Source organism: Homarus americanus, unplaced genomic scaffold, assembly GCF_018991925.1.
Source record: "Homarus americanus isolate GMGI-L3 unplaced genomic scaffold, GMGI_Hamer_2.0 scaffold32340, whole genome shotgun sequence".
NCBI lineage: Eukaryota > Metazoa > Arthropoda > Malacostraca > Decapoda > Nephropidae > Homarus > Homarus americanus.
The window spans coordinates 128,063-149,777 of NW_024747232.1; the positions used below are offsets into that span (position 1 = coordinate 128,063).

General features: G+C 40.7%; 1 protein-coding gene across 2 annotated transcripts in view; it reads left to right on the top strand.

Annotated features, from left to right (window-relative positions):
* The first annotated feature begins 978 nt into the window (after positions 1 to 978).
* Positions 979 to 21,715, top strand: part of LOC121879505 (catenin alpha-like) — a 68,526-nt gene continuing 47,789 nt past the window's right edge. The window contains exon 1 of one of the 2 annotated variants that reach the window (XM_042386154.1): positions 979 to 1,073. The gene's annotated coding sequence lies outside the window, so the exon portion shown is untranslated. The remainder of the gene's footprint in view (positions 1,074 to 21,715) is intronic. The other variant, XM_042386147.1, reaches the window with a different exon arrangement.

Sequence of the window (21,715 nt, forward strand, 5' to 3'; positions counted from 1 at the left end):
AATCCACCTTGTTTCACAGAGAAGCTTGACTTTCTCTGGTTTCACTAGCAGTTGTCACTGACATTTTCTCTGCATTGAGGGTGTGCAGTGCTTTTTCCAGACGTAGCTGTCGTTTCGGTGAATACTTGATGTAAATTCTGGGAGCTTAAATGCTTTGTTCAGTGCCAGATTAAGGCTGTGACTAGCACGGTGGTAGTAATTGGCCTTTGGAACCAATTTCTAGAAATTTGTTGCACACCCATTGGTTTCTCCAGCCATGTTCCCTGCACCATCATAAGTCTGTGCTCTACACAACTGAGGGTCCAGATGAAGTCCTTTAAGGCAGTCAGGCAATTTCTGGCATATTACTCCTCCTGTAATCTCAATACAAGCAATAAACTCTCTTAATCTTTCAATGGGACAAACATGGAGGAGTAATACTTCTTCACACAGGGTGCAGGTAGACCAACTAGCTCAAGCTGTGGAACAATACCGGGTTTCAAAACAGCAAAATAGCCTTCGACATAATTATCAATAACCCCGCTTTACAGTAGATGATGAAAGTTTCTAAAAATTACCTCTACTTTGAAAGAATATTGCACCCAAGGAAGAAATTGCACCGTTCCCTTAAATTATTGTTAATGTGAGAGATCTTGAGTATTTGAGTTAACCATAAAGTAACAACAGAAACAGTAAAATTCACTATTTAAAGTTACCGCTACTTTACCCCTTTCTTGACGCATGCGCTCTGGTCTACGCATGTAAACAACTCTCTAACGCGCACTGTGTCCGTTTACTTGCAGAACGACTTCAAATATAAGTATACATATCACATTCTGATAGATACAACATAAAAAAAATAATAAATATTAAGTAATAACTACTATGGTTACTTTAAAAAAATAATTTTAATCATAAACCTGATATAAATAACCATATAAGTTGAGATAGAGAAGTAACAAAGGATGCGAACTACTCGGACTCATTGAAGTGTCCGTAAACAATCCATGGGAGGGTCAGTCATGTCTTGAGAGTGATATGAGGGAGGTTGTTGCGTCATACCTCTGGATGTAATAGCTCATTTACACATGAACGTAAGTACTTTTACCACATTTTTGGTGTTATATTAGAAGGATGAGTTTTTTTATAGAGTAATTAAACAAGAAACATTAGATTGTATGTATAAGAGAGGGAGTATTTGACAATGGGATGATGAAGGACAATGTCGGTTATATTGTTTTGAGGAAATGATTCACCTATAGACTATTTCTTCTTATCCTCGCCTTTGTAAATACATTTCCGCAAATATTTAGCTTTGTAAACCTATAAAGAAGGTCATTGATTGTCTTATTGATACTAAATACAAAGAATTTTATGATAGGGTTGATGATGCTGTGGTTTTCTGTTAACAAATATTTTTTCTTGTTTGTGTTTTGTTTTAGATATACGTTTATGGAAGTGATTTTATTAATGTAATATATGTGATGGTACTTTTTGTTTGGTATAATCGTTTCGGTCTTGCAGCGAATATACTCAAGGCTTAGGTTAGGTTAGGTTAGGTTAGATAAATTTACCTGTTGTTTTCTTGAAGTAGAATTTTCACGTTTATTGTAGAATTGCTATTTGGCCAGACCTTTTTTATTTGAAGTGGGTATTTTCACTCAATAGTGCAAATAACGTTTTCGATATTTGCACCCGATTTTCGCAATGTCAAACCGATCTCCCTGATGACGAGAATCTGGTGCAAATAGTGAAACCATTATTTGAACCTCGATTTCAACGCTATTATTGACTGGCTAGGTTCCTACTGATGCCATTTTACCGTGAGTGTGCTTTGATTGGCTAAGTACTTTCTGTTTAATGTGCCCCCCTGTCTAGGAAGTTAGGTAAGGCTAGGTAGGTTTCTTTAGTTAGTTAGGTCAGGTTCTATTAGGTTCTAGTAAATGTCGCCTCTTTTGTAATGATAAGTTTCCTTGCACAACAAAGATTGACTCATTGGCAAAGTAAATGCCACCAGAGTCACAGTCAAATATAGTTCTTGCGTTATTCGCCGATAATGGACGATTAGCCAATCAGAGCGCATTCATGGTAAAATAGCGTTAGTAGGAGCTTAGCCAGTCATAAGAACATAAGAAAATAAGGAGTCTGCAATAGGCCGGTTGGCCTGTGCATGGCAGCTTCCGTCGAGAGTTACTACCACTCTCTATCATTCATGAATCTATCTAGCCTCCTTTTGAAACTTTCCAGAGTTCCCGCACTTACTACAAAGTTGCTAAGCTTGTTCCACTCGTCCACCACCCTATTTGTGAACCGGTTCCTTCCTATCTCCTTCCTAAACCTAAACTTATCCAACTTAAATCCATTGCTTCGAGTCCTATCCTGCTCGGATATTATAAGAACTTTATCTATATCCCCTTTATTGATTCCTTTCACCCACTTAAATATTTCTATCATATCTCCCCGCACTCTTCATCTTTCTAGGGAATGCAAGTTTAGTTTCTTTAACGTATCCTCATATGGAAGGTTTCTAAGTCCCGGAATCATTTTCGTCATTCTTCGCTGCACCGACTCTAGTGAATTGATATCCATTCTATAACAAGGGCACCAGAACTGAACCGCATAATCGAGGTGCGGCCTAACTAGCGCAAGATATAGTTGCAATAAGACCTCTGCAGTCTTATTACTTACACTTTTGGTATAAAACCCAATACTCTGTTTGCCTTATTTCGAACATTAACGCACTGTTTTCTAGGCCGTAGGTCCGGGCTTACAAGTACCCCTAGGTCTCTTTCACAAGTCGACTTCTCTAGGTTGATGTTGTTAAGGCTGTATACATTGACAGTATTTGTTCTTCCAATATTAAGTACGCTGCACTTGCTGGTGTTGAATTTCATTTGCCATTTTTCAGACCACCCTTGCAATTTATTTAGATCCTCCTGTAATGCATTTGCATCCTGCCCTGAATTAATTTGCCGCCCTATTTTGGTGTCATCCGCAATATCCGCTGCCTATCGAATATAAGAATTTTGCAGTGACAAAACTCGGGTGCTGATAACAGTTTCACTATCTCTTAAACAAACCAGTAGGTAAAGTTAGGTTGTTTAGGTACCAGATATCAAAGTAAGTTCTTTCTGCTTAACATTATGGGGGTCCAGGGGGGCTGCTAGGGAGTTAGGTTAAGTTCTGGATAAATTTTACTTTCAGACAGTACAGGAATCTTAGGAATGTTATCTTTGTAATTAATAGTTTAGACAATTCTAAGACACTTTCTTCTATGAAGTTTCCCCCTGGAAACTCGGCATAAATAAGTCATTTACGAGGGAAATATCACAGAAGAAATGTGTCTTAGAATTGTCTAAACTATTGATTGCAAAGATAAAATTCCGAAGATTCCCGTATTTGAAAGTAAAATATTACCAAGTTCTGTACCAGACATCAAAGTATTGTATACGATAATAAAGTAAATAATATATGAGATAATTTTAATTTTCACAATTCCATTGGAAACATTATTGGCAAAAATAGAAGTCTGCACAAATAACGTCATTGGTCTTTTTTACTCTAATTTGAATAGTTACACACTTCTTTTTCATCTTTCTTTCATTGGATATGATTAGGTAATATCAGGTGTAAATGGGTGCAATAATTTTAACCCGAATTTTGCTAGGGCACGCCTTGAGTGCAGATATGTTTCAGTATTTGCATCCAATACACCTTGATGACGAGGTTTGGGTGCAAATAATAATTTTGTTATTTGCACAGTCGTGTGTAAGTACCTTCGGCCTTTTTTATTTTGTCTTAAGGAAATTCACTTTCAAAGTTCAATATCAGGATTGGAATATAAAAGAACATACCTGTAGTGGAAAAAGGTACAGTAGCCGTATACCAAAATCACTTTGGCTATAGGTACAGCAGCCTTAATGACGAATTGTATTATCAATGGTTAGGTTATGTTAGGTTTGTCAGAAAGAAGGCACGTCACGCATGTTCATTAACTGTTGTACCAATAAACATCGATGTTTCACATACTGCTGCTATACCTATATCCTGAGTCAAAAATGATAAATGTGGTGGATCTATGAAATCTACAGATATTATGATTTAGAGTCTTAGACGAAATCCATTTGGTAAAGATTCGTTTTATGCCATAATGGGATAGTAAGTAGGTAGTAGGCAGCTACCAAACAGGGAGGTACTACCGCCTGGGAAGATATTGGAAGCATAATGTGTTGTCTAATGGTAGACTCTGCTGCCATATGGCATCACAAAAATTGTGACCAAGTCCCAGGTTGCTCATCTATCTTTCTGCCTCATTTACACACAATTGCAGGGCCTCAACTGTCTCTTTTACTATTGACAACACCACAAATATAACCATACTCATTTTTGATCTGTTTTATTCATTCTATTTTATTCTCCTATGTCAGTTTATATTAATATTGAAGTGGGGCCTTCTCAGATGGGTCCCGCTGGTTGGGAAGGTTGTGGACCCCAGGGCCGACCTGATCATCAAGTTATTGGGGCCTCAACTGACACCACCGCGGTTGCTGGAGGATCGACTTTTTTCACGCTTCATTTTTCCAACATTCGCGGCCTGAGATCCAATTTTCCTTCTGTAGAGCACCATCTACTAACCTCTTACTACTTTCCGAACTTCAACTGTCCAAAGCAGCTTCACCCAAACCTTTTCAAGTCTCCAATTACAATCTTTATACCTCCTTCCGTTCTAAGGGAGGTGTATGCTCCTACTGCAACACACGTACACCTATAGCTCGACTGACGTATCTTGAATCTTCCCTTTATGATGTCATCTGGCTCAAAATATCTCTACCAACTGTGACTATTTTTCTATGTTTCCTATACAGTATAGTCTTCATTTACGCGGTCAATTGAACCCGTGGAGGTCCGCATAAACGAAATGACAGAACATATGGGATTAATTGAAATAGAGACTGGGCCGACCCCCAAACTACACTTTCTCCGACACAATACGTACGTTGTAGTAAAAGTAACATCTTAATTTTATGATGGTATGCACACACAATTAATATTTAAGAGAAATATCAATAATATTAGGTTTTTTAACACTTACGTTAGTAGAAAAGATGGCTGGGCACACGGGGATGGGGGGTTGGTTCCGAGGCAAAGGGCAGATTATTGGCCCTCACCTGTATCAATTATATCACTATCCACCACAGAGGCTTGCAGGGCCTCTTTGTCAAACCCCTCAAAGTCCATATCCTCACTATCACTGACTTGGGCCGGCTGTGGTGGGTGGCGGGTGAAGAACTCGGTAATGTTTTGTTGACTGGGTGACCTTGTGCGCACCCTGCCCGCGCCGCTTCCCGTTTAAATGATGGAATGAACCGTGTAAATAAAAATTGTCGGTCTGGCAAGGTGCCGCGTAAATGACCAAATGCGTAAACCAAATCCGCGTAAATCGAGTCTATACTGTACTGTTCTCCCATATCTACCAACTATTTCGAACTCTTTAACTATCTCATTTCTTGCCATGAGTCGTTGCTGTCCACACACCCCAACACCGAGATCCTCTACCTAGGGTATTTCAATATACAGTACATCACAGAGAGTGGCTTGGCTGTGCAAGGAATGACCCAGGTGGAGCTGAGGCACTTTCTTTTTCCCTACCTAATGATTTGGAACTAATAATCAAACACCCTACACGTGTTCCTGATCGACACAATCAACTTGCTAACATTCTTGATCTTTGTTTTACCTCTAACCCCTCACACTATTCATACTCAGTTTCTGCTCCCTTAGGGTGTTTTTATCACAACCTTATTTCTATTAAATCAAACTGGGCACGACCCCCACCCCCCTCGAAACGTCAACTATGGCACTATCGGAGGGCAAGCTGGCAATCCTTGCGAGAATTCTTCACCGACTTTCCTTGGGATGAATGTTGCTTTTCCACTCGGGACGCCTCGGTATGTGCTGACAGCATTGCTGGGGTTATACAGGGCGGTATGAGTGCATTTATCCCATCTTCTACCAAAACTTTCACATTACAATCGTGGTTTGATCGCTCCTGCTCTCTTGCTTGCAGGGTGAGAGATAGGGCATATCGAGCTATGAAACTATCTCCTTCTCCTTTTACCCACACCTCTTTCATTACTTCTAGGGATCGTTGTAAGGCTATTCTTCGTAGGGCCAAGCAGAATTTTATAAAAAGAAAGACCGCTGTCCTGACTAATTCTTCCTCTAGTAAATCGTTTTGGTCCTTAACCGAAAACATCTGTAACAACTTCTGCACTCCTTTTCCTCCTCTCTTCCGACCTGATAACTCTATAGCCAACTCTCCCCCTGACAAAGCCAATCTCTTTGGCACCTTATTCTCCTCTAATTCCACCTTAGATGATTCCCACTCTATCCCTTCTACCCCGGCACCTCCTACTGAACCTATGCACTTTCCTATAATCTCCACTCGCAGGGTTGCCGGTGTGTTATCCAGGTTGGATGTGAGTAAGGCGCATGGATCAGACAGAATACCCCCTTGTGTTCTGAGGGAGTGTGCTGAAGCTCTGGCCCCTGTGCTTGCTCGCCTCTGCCTCAAAACCCAAACTTTTCCTTCTTCTTGGAAGCATACCTTCCGAAGAAAGGTGATCATTCTAATCCCTCTAACTATCTCCCCATTGCCCTAACTTCATCTCTCTCTCAGATTTTCGAAACTATCTTGAACTCTCATTTTCTCCGTCACCTTGAACGCTTTTCTCTTTTGTCTGATCATCAGTATGGCTTTTATCAGGTGAGATCTACTGGTGATCTGCTCTCCCATTGCACCCATCTTTGGTCATCCTCTCTTAGGGATTATGAGGAAACTTTCATTGTGGCCCTCGACATCTCCAAAGCATTTGACAGGGTATGGCACAAGTCTTTGCTTTCTAAACTTCCCTCTTTTGGTTTCTCTCCCCCACTTTGTTTTCTAATCTCTAGCTTCCTTGAGAACCGATCCATGGCAGTTGTCGTCGAGGGATCGATCTCTCGCTCTTTCTCTACCAATACTGCAGTGGTGTCCCACAGGGTTCTGTTCTTTCACCTACTTTCTTCCTTCTTTTTATCAATAATTTACTTCACACTACAACTAATTCTATCCATTCTTACACTGATGATTCTACTCTTCACTTTTCTTCATTTTTTCCCCTTCCTCCTAACTCTCAAACTAGATCTGTTTCTAGAGCTGATATCATTACTTCTATCAATGCGGATCTGTGCAGCATCTCCGAATGGGGAGGTACAAACTTGGTTAAGTTCAATAGTAATAAAACTCAATATTTACCAATTACACTTTGTAAATTAGACGATCTCCCACTAATTACATTTCAGGACGTTATCATCCTCCCAAATTCTGAAATAAATATAGTAGGCCTCACCATTTCCTCCAATATGTCCTGGAAATCACACATCCTTAATATAGCTAAAGCTGCCTCCCGAAAGTTGGGAATGCTGTACAGATGCCGTAACTATTTCACTCCTGAGCAGTTGTTCCAAGTATATAAGGGATTCATTCGTCCTAACTTGGAGTACTGCTCCCATATCTGGGGTGGCTCTTCTTCTGTCCAACTATTAGATTGGGTGGAATCAAAGGCATTTCGTCTTATTAACTCTCCTCCTTTAGTCGACAATCTCTCTTCCCTTTCTCTTCGCCACAATGTTGCTTCACCATCTCTCTTTTACAGGTACTTTAATGGGCAATGTTCGGTGGATTTGGCATCCTGTGTACCGCCAGCAAGGCCGTGGGCTCGTAACACAAGTCTTGCCCGCGGTGCCTACCGTTTCTCTGTGGATGTCGGTCACACGAGAATAACCCGTTATAGTACCTCCTTCTTTCCTCACACAGCCAAACTGTGGAATGCTCTGCCTTCTTCTGTGTTTCCATACTTATACAATGTCTCACTTTAAAAAGCTGGTTTTCCGGCATCTTGGTGGTGTAGATTAACACAGTATAACCTTTTTCTTCTCTATTTTCAATTTCTTTCTGTTCTTTTTTTTTGCCCCCCAGGCCCCGTTGTGGGTCGTTTGTCCTGTGTCCGGGTGGGCTAATTCCCGTAAAAAAAAAAAGATGTATGAACGTGAGTTTGTTACTTCGAACCTTTAGATTCATTCGTCTCTGTTTCATGTTTGGTTGGTACCGAGACAGTTTCAAACATCTGAAGCAGGCAGTGTCGGCAATAGCTGGCTGGGAGAGTTAACGAACTTTTGGGTGAGACTGTATTGGTACGTTCCTTATGAAAAAATCCCATGCTCGGCATCTGATGAGTTATTGCGTTATTCTAAACTGCTGTTGCTCTGTTTTCATGGTGTAAATGCTGCCGTCAGATAGCTGACCCTACACTTACACTCTAATGCGCTGATGTTGATATCCACATCTTCCAAATTTTTGTTCACTTCCATTACATACTTTGTCTTACAACTTTACACCTTTATTGTACTGTACAATTGCCCAAATGAATGGTGTCACAATTTTCAGAGACTTTCAATCAGATAGTGGTAAGTACTCGACTAATGGACGCCCGCCGATACGAACAGGGTTAAACTTGAAATTTACAGTATACATGTACAGTATTTCATTTACTGTATTTTGTCATTCTATCTCTTCTTTTGTCTTAAATTAAGTGATTTTAGAATATATAAGGACTAGGTTATGATATACTTTAGTGGGATTTAAAAAAAGATTTCTGTAAGTATGGTATGCACAGAGCATGTGTTCCAACTTACGTACAAATCTGACTTAAGAATGTGCTCAACAACGGAACCTGTTCGTAATTCGGGGACCCCCTACTTATCTGGCAACTGCCAGACTCGCTTTATTTTTGCTAAAGCTGTTTTTCATAAGAATATTGTAAAGAACAAATCATGCACTTAAGATTGTAGTGTATTTTGAAACAAAATAATATGATATACGCTCAGGGACATTCAGGAATAATTTGCGGATTTATAATTGGACATGAAAATTAAAAGGTATACAGTACAGTACATTGTTATAGGCTGAAATGTATATCGAATAAAAAATATGAATTTACCAAATATTCATATGCACCACATTTATGACATGTCTTTAATGAATTTAACAAATATTTTACATATTCACGACCTCTATAGATGATGATGTAAGGTATTGTATTATTTTGCACCCCTGGATAAAATATAAAACATTAAAGGTTCCCATTCAGCAGTCATTCGTTATGGATGAAAAAAGTAAAACTTGGTTAAATTACTAACTTCTCTGAAAACTTATTAAACTAATACGTAATTATTTTAGAGTAATAAACACCTTTCATATTGTTCTAAAAATAAGACAACTTCTAAACAAGGGATTAAGTCATATGCAGAATATTCTACACCTAAAGTAAGTGTTATCGGCTTGTGTTTTCTATCATCTGAGACTGGCTGTCATTTTCTCCCCCTTCATCTACAGGACACTATAAATATTTGATTTGGTTTACGCAGAATATTTTATTCTGCACAGTGAGACCCCTTGTACCCAAGGGGTTAATTACATTGCGAGTGTTAGAGAATAATAAACTAAATCAGTGAAAAAAATAAGAAGGCATGTTGGTATTTAAACAAAAAGCATTCTTTTAGCAAAATTTCATTATTACAGTACCTAAGAAAACTAGAAAATGGTGATAAAATGTTATTTTTTTGGATTTTTCATTCATAAATCAAATCATGGGACAAGATTAATTTTTTCGTCACTTGGGAATTTTGTAAATCAGGAGCTGCCTGTATTGTAGTACAGTATTGTACTTGTACAGTACAGTATTAATTTTGCATTCAACTATAGTTTTAAGAATACCTTGTGCTAAATTGCATTCTTTGTTTTGACATTGTAACACAACTCTTTAATACTGTACATCCTTACATGTGTTAATGTACTTTCAGGTCATTCTCTCACTGTTAGCATATACAGTACCTTTGTAACCTGTCAGAGAGGAAATTGTTAAAAGAGTTAGTCAATGTGGTATGACTAGCGTTAGTATCTTATCAATAATCTTATCTTTTGCTGCATTCATTGGTAAATGCAACTCCAATGTTTGGTTCCAGTTAAAAGGGCTATGGTGTTTATGTTTCCTGCCATCAAAAGTACTGCTGCGTGGCATTGCCTTATGCATGTTTGGTGTTAGTGTGTTGCAGTCGTGTGGATACAGTGCTTACCTCTTATCCTTAGGGCACTGTTTTGATCACAGGGCATTCCCAGTCCTCACAGCTGTAAATGGGTACAGTATCGATACATCACTACAAAAGTTGGAGAGCAGAATTGGTTTAGTATGGGGGGCCTGGCACTCTGCTTTCTTGTATGCTGAAGGCTTTATATACAGTGTGCTGTATCCACATTGCTTCTAATGGGCAGTCAAGCATGTTGAACCCTCTTTCCTATGTACATTTATGAAGAGGCATAATACAGTATTGTGTCAGTGGTAAAAACAGGGGCCAATTAGGCTTCCAATGATTGCAATGGAATACTGTACTGTACTGTATAGCAAAATGAAAAAATTTAAGAAAGAAAATAGCCTGAGCAGATGAAACTTAAAATAGTGTACAGTAAGTCCTCGCTTAACATCGTGGTTCCGTTCCTGAAAATCACGACACTAACGGAATCAATTTTCCCCATAAGAAATAGATAAACTAAAGAAGTTACATATTACACATCCAAAAAGATAAATAAACTAAATCATTTTTGTATTGTACTCACTGATGGTCAGAGATGGAGCGAGTGTGTGGTGGGTAGTGGAGAGCACAGACCCTGTGGCTCCTCCTCCTGCTCTGACTGGGGTTCCTCCTCGGCTGCTGTTTGCTCCTCCTCCCTTGCAGGCTGATGTGAAGAAGCTGCTTCTGCCTCCCAATGACTAAAAAAAGAATCCAGCGTTGACTGCATAGTGCTCCTTTTCTTTTTTTCCCAGTAGACCTTATTATAACAACAAAGAGTTTCCTCCATGTTGCGTACAATCTTTGGGCTACGTTCTCTGTTTGGGTCGTCATCAGAGAAGATTTGCATTGCTTGCTGGATCATGTCAAACGCTTCTGCCATCCTCTTGGTAGTTAGCGTTCGTTGTGGTTCTTCGGTGTCGGCGTTTTCAGCGGCACTTTGTTCTGTTAGCAGTTGCAGATCTTTATTAGTTAACTCTTCTGTATGGGGTGCCAGGACTTGCTCAATATCCTCAGATTCCAACTCATGAAAGCCTGCCTGTCTAGCCAAGCTGAGGATATCCCTATTCACAGATTGGACTAAGTCCGTGAGTCCCGTAAAGTTGTTCACGCACTCTAACCATAATTTACACCACACACCGTTCAGGCAACTTTCTGAAACTTCTTGCCAGTGTTGTGGATTGCATGAAGAATGTTGTATCCCCGCCAATATTCTCGGATCGTAGGTTTATTTTCTCCAACAGTAGCCTCGAGAAGTTGGTCTAGGGTACGCCGTAAATAATAGGCCTTGGATGAGACGATAACGCCTTGGTCCATAGGCTGCATCAGTGCTGTCGTGTTGGGAGGCAGGAATACAACTAGTCTAGATTGGGAGGATGAGCTGGAGCATTATCAACGACAAGAAGAATTTTTAAGTCTAGGTTCTCCTTGGCACAATATTCCTTCATTGCAGATGACGACGTACATATTTAACCACTGGCTAAATATGGGCGCTGGTGATCCATGCCTTCTTATTTGCCTTGTACATGACAGGAAAGTGATCCTTAGAGTAACCTTTCAGGGCCCGTGGGTTGGCAGCGTGAAAAACTAACATTGGCTTAAGCTTGAAGTCACCAGCAGCGTTTGCACCAAGCAGCAGCATCAAGCGGTCTTTTGCCGCTTTAAATCCTGGCGCTCTTCTTTCTTCCTTGGAGATATAGGTCCTTTCAGGCATCCTCTTCCAAAAGAGACCAGTCTCATCCACATTGAAGAATTGCTTCACTGAGTAGCCTCCTTTCTCGATAATGTTCTTGAACTCAGGTGGGAATATCTCTGCCGCAACCGTGTCTGAACTAGCAGCTTCACCAGTCATCTTAATATTGTGGAAGTTATAACAATGCTTAAAGTGTTGAAACCATCCTCGGCTGGCCGTAAAGGTCTCATCCTTCAATCCTTCACCCTCTATGCCCTTAAGTCGTCAAACAAGGATTTTGCTACATGCTAGATAAGCATAAGGCTCACAGGGGCATTGCGTTGATTTTGGTCCTCCATCCACATAGCCAGCATCTTCTCCATCTTTCAATCATGGAACTTCGAGCATGACTTGTTTTTGTTGCACTCATAGAAGTACCACTTCCAGCACTAGCCTTAATCTTGTCTGAGCTGGTCCGGACAGTACTCAGTGTTGTGGGGGAGAGGTCTAGCGCAATACCAATGTCCACCGCACTTTCACTTTTCTCAAAACTGTTTAAAACCTCCATTTTCGTAGCAAGGCTTGGAAGCCACTTCGAATGGTTACAGTACAGTATTTAGAGTAAAAATGCTTAATCACGCACGAATCCTGTGGAAGCCTAACAAAGATTGGAGACACTTGGGGACGTTGTGACGCTCGGCGAGAGAGAGTAGTACGCCAAGATGAGAGAGAGGATGATGTGCCGTACAAAGTAGTCCGTGACGACTTTGTACCGAATCGGCAGGACGTTGTCTGAATCATGGGTATCTAAAGAGTAGTGACGTTATTACAAAACAGTGTTGTTGGGGGGGGACGTTAAACGAGGACTTACTGTACCAGACATCATTAGGTTCAGTGTGTATGTTTGGTACTGTACACCATTTAGTGTACCTATAGTAATTAAACCTCTTGTGTAAAGATTTCATGGAATTAAAGGTGAAATTAGATTGAAAGAAGAGAAAAGCTTTCATATAAATTTTATTACCAGTATTGAACATTGGTATCCTGCCAGCGTTTGCTTTAGTTTTTTATTGTTAATCCTACCAGGGATGGTCTAGCCTTTCCTAATATAGATTGAAAGGTTTTTTCTGAGAGAGTTCACAACCAAGCAGCATGTCATTTGCTCTGTTCCTTAGGGGTGCTAAGTTCTTTAGACCACTCCCCGTTATGTCAATGAGTCAGGTCTGATCTGTTTATTCATGATTGAAATACCATTCACCCTTTGTTCCTTATCACACCATTGACTTCATATGCAACAGTTTTTTATTATGTTGGAAGGTTTATTAGAGCTATGACTGCTCATTAATCACTCACTATGTCAAGGCCACTGTCAGCCAGCTTTGATTCCAGGATAATCTGTCATATTGTCTTTAGTTTTAGCTAACTAGTCCTGAACAGAAGGCATGAGGGAAGGATCCTAAGCTGCTTGGCAATGGCTCTGACAGTAAAAAGAATATCAAGATCAATGTGGTAGCTACTCCATTTGCTCCTCACATCTTTCCTTTCATCCTATTGTAACTTTAGTATTTTTATCTGGTTTGGGCTAGACGATTACACTCATTTGAGGAAACCCCGTTGGTATTACCAAAACGTTATTCAGCATTGTAATATCCCCAACTGATCGCATTTAGAGAAAAGCAAATTAATCTATGACTCTCAACATGGGTTTACAAAGGGAAAATCTTGTCTAACAAATCTGCTGACATTTTTTAGGAAAGTCTTCGAGGTAGTAGATAATGACGAAAATTACGATGTTATTTACTTAGACTTTAGCAAAGCATTTGACAGAGTACCGCATCAGAGGCTTCTGAGAAAAATTAAGGCTCATGGTATCGAGGGGAAAGTTTTAAATTGGATAAAATCATGGCTCACCGATAGAACGCAGAGGGTCAGCATAGATGGTGTTAAATCTGAGTGGGGTCGTGTAACCAGTGGGGTTCCCCAGGGGTCAGTACTAGGCCCACTCTTGTTCATAATCTACATAAACATCTAGATACTGGGATCAGCAGTGACATAAGCAAGTTTGCGGATGACACCAAAATAGGGCGGCAGATTAATTCGGGGCAGGATGCAAATGCATTACAGGAGGATCTAAATAAACTGCAGGGGTGGTCTGAAAAATGGCAAATGAAATTCAACACCAGCAAGTGCTGCGTACTCAATATTGGAAGAACAAATACTGTCAATGTATACAGCCTTAACAACATCAACCTAGAGAAGTCGACTTGTGAAAGAGACCTAGGGGTACTTGTAAGCCCGGACCTACGGCCTAGAAAATAGTGCGTTACTGTTCGAAATAAGGCAAACAGAGTATTGGGTTTTATATCTAGAAGTATAAGTAATAAGAGTGCAGAGGTCTTATTGCAACTGTATCTTGCGCTAGTTAGGCCGCACCTCGATTATGCGGTTCAGTTCTGGTGCCCTTATTATAGAATGAATATCAATTCACTAGAGTCGGTGTAGCGAAGAATGACGAAAATGATTCCGGGACTTAGAAACCTTCCATATCAGGATAGGTTAAAGAAACTAAACTTGCATTCCATAGAAAGATGAAGAGTGCGGGGAGATATGATAGAAGTATTCAAGTGGGTGAAAGGAATCAATAAAGGTGATATAGATAAAGTTCTTATAATATCCGAGCAGGATAGGACTCGGAACAACGGATTCAAGTTTAGGAAGTGAGATAGGAAGGAACTGGTTTACAAATAGGGTGGTGGACGAGTGGAACAAGCTTAGCAACTTTGTAGTAAGTGCTGGAAAGTTTCAAAGGGAGGCTGGATAGATTCATGGATGATAGAGAGTGGTAGTAACTCTCGACAGGAGCTGCCATGCACAGGCCAACCGGCCTATTGCAGACTCCTTATTTTCTTATGTTCTTAATTGATATACTGTACACTTTCCCTCCTCACCCCCAGTACCCCGGATCCCCCCTCCACAGAAAGACTCATACTGTACACAGATACACCTCTCCCCCCTCCCCCACCCACAGGTAAATGCTTCGACTTAACACTTCAAGGAGAGGATTGGTAAGCACTCGGTGGTAAACGCAGGAGTGGAGCCAACTATACCACGAACTTGTGTGTTGGCCTGTACAGTACGTGTTGATGCCACATTAATCTAAGGTGCGATAGTGGCAGGGACGACGTAAATTATACAGGGCAGTAATAATGACGGTCTAATCCGCTTCATAATTCGCAGCCCGGCTCTAGTTGTCCACTGGGAGGCCCATAACATGGTGGCTTTGTTGATGGATCAATAAAGTAGTTTCTCTGCCTCATTGTGCACAACTTTGGTTTTGAACGTGTTACATAGGAATGCCACTCGGAACAACACCCCCACCACCACGCTTGGTGAGTTGGTGGCTCATTGTGACCGATCTTTCTGTTTGGAGTCTTGTTATGATATATTGGTGGACCATGTTAAGGCATAACCCAGGTTTGTTGTTATAGTTGTTATATGGTGCAGTATCATGCTATATAACAGTTCCTCGGCATCAACCGTGTTGCCATGAGAGTTCGAGTTCCACACTGTACAGTACAGTATTGTATGTAGTTATCAGAGATGGAAAAATCGGGAAATATATATATATATATATATATATATATATATATATATATATATATATATATATATATATATATATATATATATATATATATATATATATATATATATATATATATATATATATATATATATATATATATATGCTGATAACCACAAGGAAAAAGAAAACACGAAGTTCCCAAGCGCTTTCGTGTAATTCACATCTTCAGGGGTGAGTACAGACTAAAATAGAAGTGCAGAACAAGTTATATATATACAGAGGAGGGTGAGAACAAGTCCACAGAGGTCAAGTATAGGTAATGACCCTACTAATCTTTACAAAAGCACCGCAGCGGTCGGTAGTCAGGTCAGAGGGAAAACTGACCCAACCTTCTCACCTGGTTACAAATCTTCTTAATTACAAAATTGTCCAATTTGTACATACCGTTACTCAAATTCATGTTAACGGATTCGGTATGTTTAATGAGACTAGATTCTATAATGTTCCTACTGTCAATTGAATTACAAGGTAATATTGAGGAGGCATTATCCCAGTCAATGCAATGTTTATTATCCCTCAAATGAACGAACAGAGCATTGGATTCCTGGCCTGTCCTAACACTGTATTTATGTTGTTTAAGTCTAGTTACAAGATCTTTACCTGTTTGGCCTAAGTAAAACTATTACATTCCTTGCAAGGGACTTTATAAATGCAGCCATTTGTATTATTGGGGGAGTTCTTGATTAACATCTGTTTAACAGTGCATGAGTTTTTAAATGCCACATTGACGTTCCAGGTTTTTAGTTGTAAAGGAATTTGAGAGAAATTTTTGTGAAATGGTAATACTAGGAGATTCTTATGGTCATGGGTGGGCTTGGGATCAGTTCTATAAAAAGATTTCTTAGTAATGTTCAGGCATTTGTCTATGAAAGATCTAGGGTATTTAAGGTTTGAGCCAATATTATAGATATATTTATATTCCTCATCAATGAATTCCGGGCTGCAAATTCTCAAAGCATGTAAAAACATTGTTTTTTTTATAAATACTGAACTTAAAGGTGTTACCTATTCTGTGGATCAGACAGTCTAGGAAAGGCAATTTACAGTCATGCTCTAATTCCACAGTGAATTTGATCGAGGGGGCTAAGTTATTAAGTTGTGGCAGGAACGCTTTTAGGTCCTCATTACATGGCCAGAGACATAATACATCATCTACATATCTAAACCAGACTGCTGAAGGTGGTAAGATATTACTTAATAGTTTCTTTTCAAAGAATTCCATGTACTGTATAGGTTGCTTAATACAGGTGAGACTGGATTACCCACTGCCATGCCAAATTTTTGAGCATAATATTCTCCATTGAATTCAAATTTACAATCCTTAATACATAGTTTGATGAGTTCGATGAGGTCATCTTTCGAAACAGGCAATGAAATATTATCCAGGGAATCTATGAGGAACTCCAGTAAATCATCAACTGGGACCTTTGTAAAGAGTGATCAAATAAAATTTTCATGTTATTTATTGGGTTACATTTTGGTTTTAAACTTATCAAGTTTTCTATATCGTGTAAACTATTGCAGTGTTGCGTATGATTTGTGTTGGTATTGCGTTCATTGGCTGGCTTGCTTGGAGTTGGTCGTTGCCACTGTTTCACTCTGACTACCATGGTTCGCCATAACCGCCATATAATCAGATTCTAGAATATTTGGGGAAATCCTCCACTTCCTAACTACGATAAAATCTTAGGTATATAATTATTGGACACCATTTTCAGTGTCATCTTTGTATCGGACTCATTTTCTCACTTCGGAGTTCAAGTATGCAGTGTTTTTTTTTTTAATCAATGGCTCGGATCTCTAGTTTTTTTATTATCCTCCTGTGTAATTGTTTCATTAATTTCAGATATTTCTTCTGGACGAGCAATGTGTTTTGATAGATTTTCAGAACATACGGGAGATTACATATGCACACTGTTGACACCAGGCTACTGACCGTGTATTTTTTTAAGTCGATGGCTCCACCTTCACAGCTTTTTCTGTTTTACCTTTTCATCGACCAAGACTCGCCCATCCTCTTCTTTAAATGAATGCTGTCTCATTCCTTGTGTTTTTCTCCTTCCCATTTGTTATTCATTTGTTTTTAAGAGCTTCTGTCATTTAGGTATTTTTAAGCGTGATTTTTCTAATTCCTCACGTGCTCTAGCCTTTTACTATATCTTAATTCATTATATCTTGCCTGTGATTCATTCATTTTTGTTTTGTATATATATATATATATATATATATATATATATATATATATATATATATATATATATATATATATATATATATATATATATATATGCCTAGTGTTGGTGTGAGCAAGTGTGTGCTGTGGTAAAGGCGGCCATGAGGTACTGTATAGGAGTAGGTAGTACAGTAAGTAGCGTGTGTGGGGGAGGCTTCTCGATCACCCCCCCTCCCATGATCCCCCCTCCTCGGTCTCCCCCTATCAGCTCCCTGTACCCTCCCTTAGGTCTCCAACTATCAGCTCCCTGTACCATCCCTTAGGTCTCCCTCTCTCTTCTCTCCCTGTTTCCTCCCCTTCTCAGTTCCCTGTAGTTTCCCCCCTCAGTCTTCCCCCTTCCCCTCCCTCACCAGGTTGTGTTATGGATGGCTGAGTGTGGAGGGCGGCCTGAACTCTCTCTCTCTCTCTCTCTCTCTCTCTCACTGTATCGTAATGGCTGTTGTATAAATGCCATCACCTGTAATAGATAATGAGATGCAAGTGTTGGGCTGTTCTCGTGAAGGTCAGCCACCATACCAAACCCCCACACAACAACTAACCCCTTGGCTACACTGAATTAAGGGTGGGTCACCTCTTATAGATAGATCTTCAGTAAAATTGTCATACAAGTTTAAATTAATTGAGTATTAAACGTGTTTATCTCTTGAGTGTCGGGGATCTATGTGGCACACCCTCGACAAACGGGCTCTCGTCATCGACCTGTGCTATACATGCCCCCCTCCCTCCCTCCCTCCCTCCCTCCCTCCCTGAATGATTGACCTTTTTATTCATAGGGTATCCGCCTGTCCGCCCCCACCACACCATTCCCCTTTCCTCACCTCTCTCTCTCTCTCTCTCTTTTGTCCTAGGTCTTTATTCTTTTCTCATTCCCTTCATGCGTTCTACTTCTCTCTCGCTCTCATCCCATTTCTTCCGCCTTCTTTTTCTTCTTTCCCCCACTGCCTTCAACCCTGTCTTCCGTTCTCATTATCAGGACGCCAACCACGAAGGTAGCTATTCTCAACACCTCTTTAACTTTTGACTGTGTCTGTTTGTCTGAGGGGAGCTGTGTGTGTTTGGGGTATAGGTGTGTGTTGTGTTGGCCGTGTGTGTAATGTGCTGTGTGTGTGGATATGTGTGTTGTGTCTGGGTATATGTATGTTGTGTTTGGTCATGTGTGTGTTGTGTTTGGGGATATGTATGTTCTGTTTGGGCGTGTGTGTGTGTGTGTGTGTGTTCATTTAACCAGATCAATATTAAATGATAGTGCGTCCCCGACAAATTCTAAAACAGTGCCTTGTACACAGAATCAAAGCATAAGAACATAAGAATGGAGGAAACTGCAGCGGGCCTATTGGCCCATACTGGGCAGTCCCGTTTACACCCAACCCCTATTGCTCATATAAGCATCCAACCTATGTTTGAAACAATTCAGGGTATTCGAGTTAATGATGATATTTGGTAACTTGTTCCATTCATCCACTACTCTGTTTCCAAACCAGTGTTTACCTATTTCACCCCTAAATCTAAATTTGTCTTATTTAAAACCATTGTTACGAGTTCGCTCCTGGTTGGATAGTTTGAGTACCTTTGTAATGTCCCCTTTGTTTAGCCCTGCCTTCCACTTATACACCTCTATCAGGTCGCCCCTCGCGCTACGTCTCTCGAGGGAGTACAAATTAAGATGCTTTAACCTGTCTCTATACTCAAGGTACCTAATGCCCGGGATTAGTTTTGTCATTCTCCTCTGAATTCTTTCCAAGGATTCTATATCCATTCTGTAATACGGTGACCAGAACTGAACTGCGTAATCCAGGTGTGGTCTCACAAGAGCAAGATACAGTTTTAGGATGACCTCGCTAGTCTTGTAACTAACACTCCTTTGTATGAACCCAAGTACTTTATTAGCCTTGTTACGAGCAAAAACACATTGTTTGCTTTGCTTAAGGTTCCTACTTATCATTACTCCTAAATCTCTCTCGCACACACCAGTACATTTTTCATAATCACCAAACGTGGAGAGAGTTGGTCGTTGAAAAACAGCTTTAAGTCAACACACCCTGTAAAAGAATGTTTTGTTATGAAGTGTAGCTACAGGTCATTGCGAGAGTAAGACTGTACAGGTTATCGTCAGCCTGTAACATGTGAGGGTGTCGCTACATTTGTATAGTTCCCACGCCCACCAGGTCAGACGTCGAGTCGGCGGGCGAGCGAGCTGGGGCGTTGTTCGAGGTGGCTACAGCAGCGTCGGCCGCGAGTTAAGCAGCAGCACAGCGGTGTCGACCCCGCCAGGCACCGCCACCACTTCTATCGATTCTCCTGCTCCAGCCCCTCTGCTTTCCTGCCTTCCCACACACACATCCACCGTCCCTCATCTCGTACTTCACCTCTCTCTCTCTCCTCCTCCTGGTAGCTCCTCCCATCTCCAGTTTGCATGGCGAGGCATTAATGACAGGCAGGGGTTCGTTTCACTATCCGAGCGCTGGTGAACTGTTGTATTTTAAAGGGAGAAATTTAAAACACGAGTTCCTCCCTGTTTATGCTGTTAGCATTCAAAGTCGTATAGATTTCAAACAATAACAAGACCATTACCAAGATTTCTGTATATGTCAGTACGTTTAAAAAATTCGTCCCACGCTGGGTATTAGTCTATTTCAGGCCAGCGACTGGGTGGGTGGGTGGGTGCGGCGCTTGCATGTACTGTAATCTCTCTCTTCCCGGCTATATTTAAAGAAAAGTTTCATGATTTTTTTGTTTGGTGTCTATGTGATTATTCTAGTGACCAATATTCAGTTTAAGTTATCGCTTGGCTGTGGCGAAGTGTACGTTGTGGTGTAGTGATGATGGTGAGGGCGTTGAAAAGGGGTGATGAGTGTGGACGTGGTGGTGAGGGTGAGGTGGAAAAGAGTTGGTGGTGAGTGGTAAAGGAATTGGATGGAGTGCATGGTTGAGAGTGGGAGAAATGATTAGCCTAGAGTGTGATGATGGAGGCAACGTTGGAGTGGGGTGTAGGTGGTGGAGATATGACACACACACACGCGCACGATTTTGTTGTGGTGACGAGGGGCGCTGAGTGTGGTAAACCTGACAGGGTTTGGTGGCGAGGTCGCTGAATCAGGCGGGTCAGTTGCAGCCGGCGGGCGTCTCCAGCGACCTCACTTCTTGTGTCCAGACGGCAGCTGAGCTCACTGTTCTACTCTGCCCTTTGCTTCCTCCGGCTGGTTTATAATGGCAGGTATCCGCTTCCAGGCTCCTCCTCCTCATAATGTGGCGACGTTTATGTAACCCTGAGAAGCACCGCGGACCTTGCTACAACACCACTACAGGACTTGCTTCTTTTCTCCAGAATTTCCTTTAAATTTTCGTCCTTATTTACTGTCTTTTACCGAGATGATTTACGGATATTGGAGAGGTAGCTAGTACATGTGTGTGCATGTTTCACCCTTCTTAAATGTAGTGGAAAGATTAATTTTTTTGACACGTGGGAGAAAATTTTTAAAGGTGTTGTGTTAAGATAGAGACCCCCAGGTGTATCAATGTTTACTCACGCATTAACATATTGTTTGGGAAATGTGTTAACAATGGCGGTGTGTAAACAGGAATGAGACAGGTTTCATTAACTCTTTTTGCCTGTGTGATATTAAAAATGCAATAGGTACAGTATATCTGGTGGCAGAATACACAATGAACATGAGTTGTAGGCATCCTGACTCCCGTGTTTCGAAAGAAGGTATTGGCCATTGAGGTGTTGTGTTAGAAAAGTTATCACCTGAACATTCTCTATCCCAGCTTATTTCATCTAAAGATTAACCACCCCTAATGCTAATCTAACCTAACATTATCCCCCCCCCCCCAATAGTGTTAGGGTGGTTAATCTTTAGGTGAATTAAGCTGGGGGTGATTACTCGGGTGGTCAGGAACACTAAACAAGAGGAACATTGTCCAGGGCAAAGATTAAGTCAGGTTACGCTAGTTTAGGTTAGGGTACGTTGGTTTAGGTTACGTTACTTTAGTGTAGGTTAGGGTACGTTACTTTGTT